Below are 9,732 nucleotides of genomic sequence, written 5' to 3' on the forward strand. Positions count from 1 at the left end.
TCAAGCATTTTGAAATCCAACTTATTCAATTCGTTTTGATGACACTCTTCTAGAAGAGCTTTGATCTCAACAATAAAATACAAATTGCAATATTCTTGGGGGGAAAAATAAAAAGATTTGAATATCGAATGTTCAAATTGTAAAAAAAAACTCTTATTCATAAATTTAAACATTCCAAAACATAAAAATTAAACAAATTACAATTCCAGATATATAAATAAAAAATTGAAAACTCTGTACCTAATTCTTCAATTAATGCATTCTTACTTTTGTTTAAGTCCTAAATTATTATATTCTTTGATATTTAAAATTCTTAAAATTTAAAACCTGTAAAATTTAGAAGATCACAAATTTCAAAAAAGTCATTTGAAAATGCCGCCATTTGTACGAAATGCATTTAATTTTTTCATGTTTTATATTGTTTAAATTATTTTTTAAATTTGATAATTGGAATTATTTTTTTTTATTTTGGAATTATACATTTGTGTACTCTCATTTGTTTTATTTACATTTTTTAAACTTAGCATTATAATTTTGAATTTACAAAATATTGAAATTTTATTTTTTAATACTTTGTGTTTGGAATTTTGAAAATTATTTATTTTATTTGACATTTTTTTTGATCCATTTTTTTATTCTTTGGACTTGTGTAATTGAAAAAAAATTGTTTAAATTATAGATTTTGTAGCTCTTGAATTTTTTTTTATGATTTTTTTTTAGTTCAGATCGACTCGAGGATCGAGCAAAAATGATTTCTGTTTCTGTTCCTTTTCAGCTAAGTACCGCTTAAAGGCTAGTATGGAGATCGGAAGGAAAGGGGTCAAGAAACAGCTTTACGAACAGCAGAACAAAGGGGCTTTTCTTCACCCTCTCTGGCTTGCTTTCGCTGCCGCTGCTGCCCATTTGAAATTTTTCTTGACCGGTTTCTTCCAAAGTGCATACCTTACATAAGGCTCTGAAAGGCCAGGATGACCACTCAAAGTTCTTGGACTGTTCTCTCTGGATTACTCTGTGACTCAAATCCCATACACAATTTCCCGACTTTTCAAGAAACTGAAATTATAGACATTTCATACCTAAAAATATTTTACACCAGTTTATCTAATCTAGTCTAATCTAATCAGACCCTAGCGCAGCCAATCTTTCGAAGAGATCCTGGAGAGTGCCTTAGGTTAGATGACGCCTAGCACTCTTCTTGTCATTTATTAACATTTGTAGTGCGCCATTGCATTAGAATGCATTGAAACATCACAAGCGTTAAAGCGGCCAGGCCTACTGCGTAAAGCCGTATCGCAGAGATGACTCGTAATTGGGTTGAGTTTGAGCACTGAGTGTTCGAACAACAACACAATTCTGAATCGACAGGGGAGGAAGAAGCGTGGGGACACACCACCATACGCTCCGAGATTTTGGTTGTATTTGTTGGGAGCACCATGCTAAGAAGGTTTGGTACTCCGGGACCCTCTGGGATGGGACATTGTATTTCCACGAATGCCCTGGACACTATTTGCCGTGGTTATAGCGCCACAACTCGCTCTGATTTTACACCAAAAACAGTTTATTGAAAAAAAGTGGGGGGAGGTGTCCACGTGCTTCCATCCCGCCAGTCCATATGTATAGCCTTAGTGTTGTGTTTGCTGTATTTGATATTTTGTGAACCACACCGTATGCTGTACTCGACAGATATGGACTGGTTCCCGGCCGGGCTGATGGGTCTCGCAGCTGGCTAGTTGAACGTACCTGTTAGAACATCAAATCATGATGTTTTATCCTTTTGTTTCCTTAGTAACAGTAGCATAGTTAGTTCAGCAAGGGAAGCAACAGTTTGGTACGTTCAGCTGTTCAAGCAATTGCTTTCGATTCAAACTTGTGCTGGACATTGTTGGACTACCTAGACTACTGTTCAAAGGAAACAAACACGAGGGTACAAAGGGATAAGCTCCCCCCGGATGGGGCTAAATTGTGGAACGCTCCCAGTGAGTTTTACTGAGCTGCTTTGGACATTTTAGGTAATAGTAGTATGAAAATATGTAGGGGAGTTTGGGGTAATATGGACAGTGGGGGTAATTTGGACACCCCTTAAAAAATCACGTTTTCTTCGGATATAAAGTGAAAACGGCAATTTGAGTGATAAGGCTAGTACTAGTAAGGGCATCTCCACCGCAGGGACCTAATTGCGTTGCAAAGCTAATTTGGCACCCGCGTCAAGCCCACCGCGGTACTTGTGCGAGAGCTAATTTAGGTTCGAGTTCATCCGTGTTCATCCGAATCTAAACAAAACTCAAGTTAGCTCCGGGATCTACCGGGAGCAAATCGTCTGACGGATGGTTTTTCAAGCAAAACAATGTAATTGGGTCAATTTGAGTTTGTAAACAAAGAGTTTATCCTGCTCACGTCAGTAAATGTTTACATTAGGAGTGATGCTTGATTTTTCGATTTCAATTCTTCGAGTTTGGAGATATTTTCCCCTCCCGTGCTGCAAGTTCACGCATGAAAAATGACTTTTGGTAATCTGGCGTGATGCAGTTTTGTTTTTTTAGGTTAGATTGGGGCTGTGTTTGATTAATTTTGGACAACGCATTGTCGATCTACTGCCAGACATGCAAGAGACAAGTCATTTGTATTGAGTAAAAAGCAAAATTCAAGCAAAACATTTTAAATAAGCCAATACGGATTTGAAAACAAGCAATCCGAGCAGTTGGGTCCTAAAATGAACCTTAGATTGCTGATATTATTGATTACAGCGATAAAGCTTATTTTTCTGAGTACGACCACAAAGAATTTAAAATGGATTTTTAAATCAATTTTGAAAAATTAACTTCGCGGTCCTTCTTGACAGAAAAGCTCCTACTTGACAGCTCGTTCCAAGGGGACCATAATTAATCCATCGAAAAAATGTTGTCTTGTCAAAAAAAAATTGCATTAAAATGAAAAACAGTGATCAGAAATGGTTTTTAATCGTGTTTTTTACCGTTGTATATAAAAATTTACATAGGGCTTTAGTACCCAATTCTGATCTTAAATTCTTAAATTCGTAAATTCTTAAATTCTTAAATTCTTAAATTCTTAAATTCTTAAATTCTTAAATTCTTAAATTCTTAAATTCTTAAATTCTTAAATTCTTAAATTCTTAAATTCTTAAATTCTTAAATTTTAAATTCTTAAATTTAAATTCTTAAATTCTTAAATTCTTAAATTTTAAATTTTTAAATTTTAAATTTAAATTCTTAAATTTAAATTCTTAAATTTTAAATTCTTAAATTTAAATTCTTAAATTCTTAAATTCTTAAATTTAAATTTTAAATTTAAATTCTTAAATTCTTAAATTCTTAAATTTTAAATTCTTAAATTCTTAAATTTTAAATTTTAAATTCTTAAATTTTAAATTCTTAAATTTTAAATTTTAAATTCTTAAATTTTAAATTTAAATTTAAATTCTTAAATTTAAATTCTTAAATTTTAAATTCTTAAATTCTTAAATTTAAATTTAAATTCTTAAATTCTTAAATTCTTAAATTCTTAAATTCTTAAATTTAAATTCTTAAATTTAAATTCTTAAATTTAAATTTAAATTTTAAATTCTTAAATTTTAAATTTAAATTCTTAAATTTTAAATTCTTAAATTCTTAAATTCTTAAATTCTTAAATTCTTAAATTCTTAAATTCTTAAATTTAAATTCTTAAATTTTAAATTCTTAAATTTTAAATTCTTAAATTCTTAAATTCTTAAATTTTAAATTCTTAAATTTTAAATTTAAATTCTTAAATTTTAAATTCTTAAATTCTTAAATTCTTAAATTCTTAAATTTAAATTCTTAAATTCTTAAATTCTTAAATTCTTAAATTCTTAAATTCTTAAATTCTTAAATTTAAATTTTAAATTCTTAAATTTTAAATTTTAAATTCTTAAATTCTTAAATTCTTAAATTCTTAAATTTTAAATTTTAAATTCTTAAATTAAATTTAAATTTAAATTCTTAAATTTTTAAATTTAAATTCTTAAATTTTAAATTCTTAAATTCTTAAATTCTTAAATTTAAATTCTTAAATTCTTAAATTTTAAATTTAAATTCTTAAATTCTTAAATTCTTAAATTTAAATTTTAAATTCTTAAATTTTAAATTTTAAATTTAAATTTTAAATTTAAATTTAAATTTAAATTTTAAATTCTTAAATTTAAATTTTAAATTCTTAAATTTAAATTCTTAAATTTTAAATTCTTAAATTTTAAATTTTAAATTTAAATTTTAAATTCTTAAATTCTTAAATTCTTAAATTTAAATTTTAAATTTTAAATTCTTAAATTCTTAAATTCTTAAATTCTTAAATTCTTAAATTCTTAAATTCATAAATTCTTAAATTCTTAAATTCTTCAATTCTTCAATTCTTCAATTCTTCAATTCTTCAATTATTCAATTCTTCAATTCTTCAATTCTTTAATTCTTCAATTCTTCAATTCTTCAATTCTTCAATTCTTCAATTCTTCAATTCTTCAATTCTTCAATTTTTCAATTCTTCAATTCTTCAATTCTTCAATTCTTCAATTCTTCAATTCTTCAATTCTTCAATTCTTCAATTCTTCAATTCTTCAATTCTTCAATTCTTCAATTCTTCAATTCTTCAATTCTTCAATTCTTCAATTCTTCAATTCTTCAATTCTTCAATTCTTCAATTCTTCAATTCTTCAATTCTTCAATTCTTCAATTCTTCAATTCTTCAATTCTTCAATTCTTCAATTCTTCAATTCTTCAATTCTTCAATTCTTCAATTCTTCAATTCTTCAATTCTTCAATTCTTCAATTCTTCAATTCTTCAATTCTTCAATTCTTCAATTCTTCAATTCTTCAATTCTTCAATTCTTCAATTCTTCAATTCTTCAATTCTTCAATTCTTCAATTCTTCAATTCTTCAATTCTTCAATTCTTCAATTCTTCAATTCTTCAATTCTTCAATTCTTCAATTCTTCAATTCTTCAATTCTTCAATTCTTCAATTCTTCAATTCTTCAATTTTCAAATTCCTGATTTTGAATTATTTTTTTAAATTTTTGATAAAAATTGTGTTTTTGAATGTTAGAATTTCGGGTTTTTCGTAAATTTGTAAATTTTACTTAACTCGATCCCGTCCGTGTGGATCAATTAGGTTTTACGCCGACTCGATTTTTAGGTTAGAAATTTGACAGTTCGGCTGCACTGTTTACATTTTTTGCACGTGAGTCTAAGTAAAAACGTGTGTGTGTGTGCGCTCGTGACGTCACGCTGTAAAACCTAATTGGACAGCGCAGTGGACTCACAATCCAGAGGTTGCTGATTGGTACTAGCAATAGTGGCCGACAACTATAAAGACAACTTCTTTTTTACTCCATTTCGACCAAAAATCTATATCTGTCCTTTTAATTTCAAAATTCTGCATTTTGAGGTTTGGCGGGGATTTTAAATATTATTATATCGAATACAAGATTATTAAAAAGGAAAATTCCAATTCTTCGATTTTTTCATGAGAACATATTGCAAACAAGCACCGCGTGAAGAAACGTCAAACGCCACTTTTCGTTTATGCTGCGTACCACTTAAGAAAAATTTTTTCGTGACCCTTTCCCTGACCGTTTCTTGGGCGTTTTTTTATATGGAGTTTTGCGTTCCTTCGGATCTGCGTATCAGCCTTTACGGTACAACCATTCAAAATATGTTTAAATGAAATGAAAAAAATAAATAATAAAAATAAACGTATTCGTAATTTTTTCTTACTCCTCACGTTTCGCTTGATATATATTTTATACATAATTTAAAATCAGTTTAGTTATTTTTTAATTTTGGGCATTCATGTTTAAATTTTCGGTGATATTTTTTTTATATTAATATATGTGGTTGATTATTTTTTATTAAAAAATACAAAAAAAAATATAAATTCCACAACTTTTCAATTTAATAAAATCGTTTTGAACTAAATTACTGATTTCTTTAATATTCATTCAAATTTGATATTCAAAATAAATGCATCTTCAACCAAAACAAATACAAATAATTCAAAAATCGCTGAAAAATTAGCCACCGGCAGCTCGGGGACTTCTCGAGCACCTATCTTGGCTACTCGACGGATCCCCGATGAACTTTTTCTTCGCTGAATGAACTCGAAGGCTAATTTAGCTTTAGCTTTGCTATCGCGGTGCGAAAGTTGGGGTTCAAACATGTCGGGAGCAAATCGGGTGAACTCTTTCAAAATTTTGAAAATGATATTTTATTGATGTAAGCAAACAATTTGGACATATAATGCAATTGGAAGCATGTTCTATCATGCTAGAATGTAGTTTTATTGATTTCGATCAACAAAACGGCTAGAATTTGAAAATGAATAAATTAGATCCCCCCGGTGGGCTTGATTCGGTAGCCAAATTAGCTCCCAGCGGTGCGAAAACGTGTATTAGCTACGGAGCAAAGCTAAAACTGGGGATCCAACCGATAGGTTTGCCACGCAATTAGATCTCTGCGGTGGAGATGCCCTAATGGTCTAGGAGTATGGACAAATCAAAAAAGTTGGAATAGGTTAAGTAGTTTTGGTATAGTATATAAAGTTTCCAAAGGCCGGTTGGCACTGCCTTAAGTTCTAATATTTGAGGGTTGGGAAATAAGGTTTTGCAGAGGTTATATGGCTAAAAAAGGGGACATTTTTTGTTTAAGGGGGTTGCTTGGACGATGTCTGAGATATGCACGTAAAAAAATTGTGCATTTTATCAATTTTTATCATCAAAAATTGCAATTTATGATAGAATATGCTATGGGGGTAATTTGGACATGGCTTGTGGGGTAATTTGGACATACCTGAAAGTCTACCTGTCAGGTAAAAAATAACTTTCATGGTTGGTTGAGTTCTTAAAGGGATTTAGAGGGATTTAAAATGTCAAAACCCTCAAAAAGGAATGTGAGCAATCAGAACATTCACAAAATCCCTATTTTTTAATTTAGATAAATTTATTGCAATATTCAAATGGATGAAATTTGATTACTGCACATTTAGCTTTTAGTCAATTTCTGTGACATTTCTAATTTCTATGCTGGTTTACAAAAATATCAAAATTTGAAGGGCTACATGTAAAATAAAAAAATGATGGTTTCAGGTTAATTAGTTTTATATAAAGATTGATTTATATAAATCTAAACAATACCTTAATCACTAAAAACTATACTTGTGCCTAATCCAGAATCAATGTTTAAATCATTTCAGAATTAATGATTGAATTATGTATACAACACTGAACAATTTGTTATCTTCCTATTGAATTATAGTTCTATCACAAAATCATTATTTATACCTTTGATGAAATATTGTGAGCAAAATAAACACATCAAAATATAAAACAATTACAAAAACATGCTCAAAAAATCAAATGTTAAACTTATTCTTCAACATGTGTCCAAATTACCCCACAAAAGGTGTCCATATTACCCCACAAGGTATGTCCAAATTACCCCACAAGGCATGTCCAAATTACCCCATAGGGGTGTTCATATTACCCCCACACAAAAATGTGGGGGTAATTTGGACACCTTTTAATTTTTGCGGTAAAAATTGGTTTTTCATCAAAATTTATCGAAATTAATGACATTTTTCCATCAAATATGGTCTCTATTATCCTCTGGTGTCATCCACATTCCTTTAAAATATCCATACAGCCCGTGGCAGAGCAATTTCCTTAGGGTGTCCAAATTACCCCACACTCCCCTAAAGCTCGGTATTAATTCACTGGGAGGTCGTGTGCAAATTCCCGTGCTTGTGAAGTTCTGTTTCTGTGTCACTGTTGTGTTAGCTTGTAACATGTTCGACATGACACTTCTAACTAGCAATGATAAGTTATGCGGAATTCTCCAAGTGCGGGAACACGACGAAAATTAGACGACCCGAAGAAATAGTGAAAGTGATAGTGAAAGCTAAATAAATAAAGTGTATATAAAGAATCATGAAGTGAAAATATTATTATAATTATTTATATTTAATATGATATTATACTTTACAGCTGAGTTGAAACTCACTATCAGAATCTAATGTTTTCTTGTGTTCTCTTTTGTTCTTTTCGTTTCAAACTGAATGAGCGAGCATCTGACTTGCTACGCAGCCGCAGGATAACACCAGCTGTGATCAATACCACACCGACTGACGAGGATTGCTACCAAGCTTGGTGTCCACGGCTATATGTCCAACCGAGAGACCTCCAAGGTCGCAGGGAAGTATTAATTAGTATCACCTGTTTATGTTTGATCCTTTTGTTAATACAAATTCCTTTGCAGATACAAACCACTTTAAAAGTATGCCTCGCGGCCTGCTTTTATCTTTTGCTTATTCTATCCGCTTTCTACCCCCAATGTGTCCTGCACGGAGAACCTGGGGTAGCTTATGGTTGACCTGGGGAGCCCGAGGAATTATGCCGTAGGTGGCTCGTATAGTCTTACCCACCTGTCCTCGCGGCAAGGTCTTCCGTAGGTCTACACCCGAACATGCGACGTGGGACTGCATGAATCTTCAGCTGCTGCCGGAAGGGTGTATTCCGAAATTACCGAATTACCGAAAAACAGTTTATTGAAAAAAAAGTCAACATCAACTACCAAACAAAATTTCTAAATAAGTTCAAAATCACATAATTTACAGTTTTAGTAAGAATAGAAACTTGACAATAAATTTCTAAAAATTACCTTAAAATTAGAAGCACTCATTTCAATTTTATGTTGTTTTCGTCGAATAACGCTTTTAATGTAATTACAGTTTTTATTCGTTCAAAAAATTCAAAACGTCTGGTTTTTCTTTTTTTTAAATTGAGGTCCCTTTTGAATTTGGAAATTTTGATATTAAATTTTATTGAATCGTGTTGACAGTTTTTAAAAGTTCCGTGATCAGGGGTTATGTTGGGTCTGGGCGGTGAAGTTGGTTCATACAAAAATCGACAAATTTGTATGACCAAATTTCACCCCACAGACTAAATGTCAGCCCTGATGAGGGTTATGATTTTTTTCAATCATAAAAGTAATTCAAACATATTTGCAGACCTTGGTTTGTAAATATCCTTTAAATTTGACATGACTCTTTATGAAAAAAATTTGCAACCCCTCGATTATTTTTGTTTGTTATTGTTTTTTTAACTGGGGTACTATTGTAACAGCCCAGTTATCGAGCGTTTAGTTAGGCTGGTACAAATATTTTTAAAAGTTTTTGCCACCCCCCTTCAAAATTGGCCCGAAAAATCAGGGGGCAAAAAAAAATTTACAACAAACTTCAAAATTCGCAATTCGCAATTCGCAATTTTCAGTGTAAGAACGGGCCTTGACCGATCTTATGCACCAGGTTCCCGACGAACACGCACTGCCCTTACACCTACATCTCACCCTTGCTCTGAGTCAGTACGAGCAACACGCTAGAACACGCTTTGAGTGTTCGTGCCAGGCATGCACACCTTCTTTTCCGGTTACGCATTTTAACTCGGCCGGGGTGGTACATTACGTAGGGTTTGATGTAAGTATAAGCGCCTAACCATTTATAGTGTGCCTATCAATTTTCAGTAAAGCAAAAAACTGTTTAATTTTTAGTTTGAATTCAAAAACTAATTGTTATTTTACTGTGTATTGTTTTCTCCTGAAATCTTTCCTAGTGTTGAGTCGTGTTTATCTGTTGCTATTTCTTCTGTCGCGGTGTTTTGTTACAATGTTTTGGACCTAAGCATGTTATTCAAAAGTTTACCAAAAGTACA

This window comes from Culex quinquefasciatus, chromosome 3 (genome assembly GCF_015732765.1).
Source record: "Culex quinquefasciatus strain JHB chromosome 3, VPISU_Cqui_1.0_pri_paternal, whole genome shotgun sequence".
Taxonomy (NCBI): Eukaryota; Metazoa; Arthropoda; class Insecta; order Diptera; family Culicidae; genus Culex; species Culex quinquefasciatus.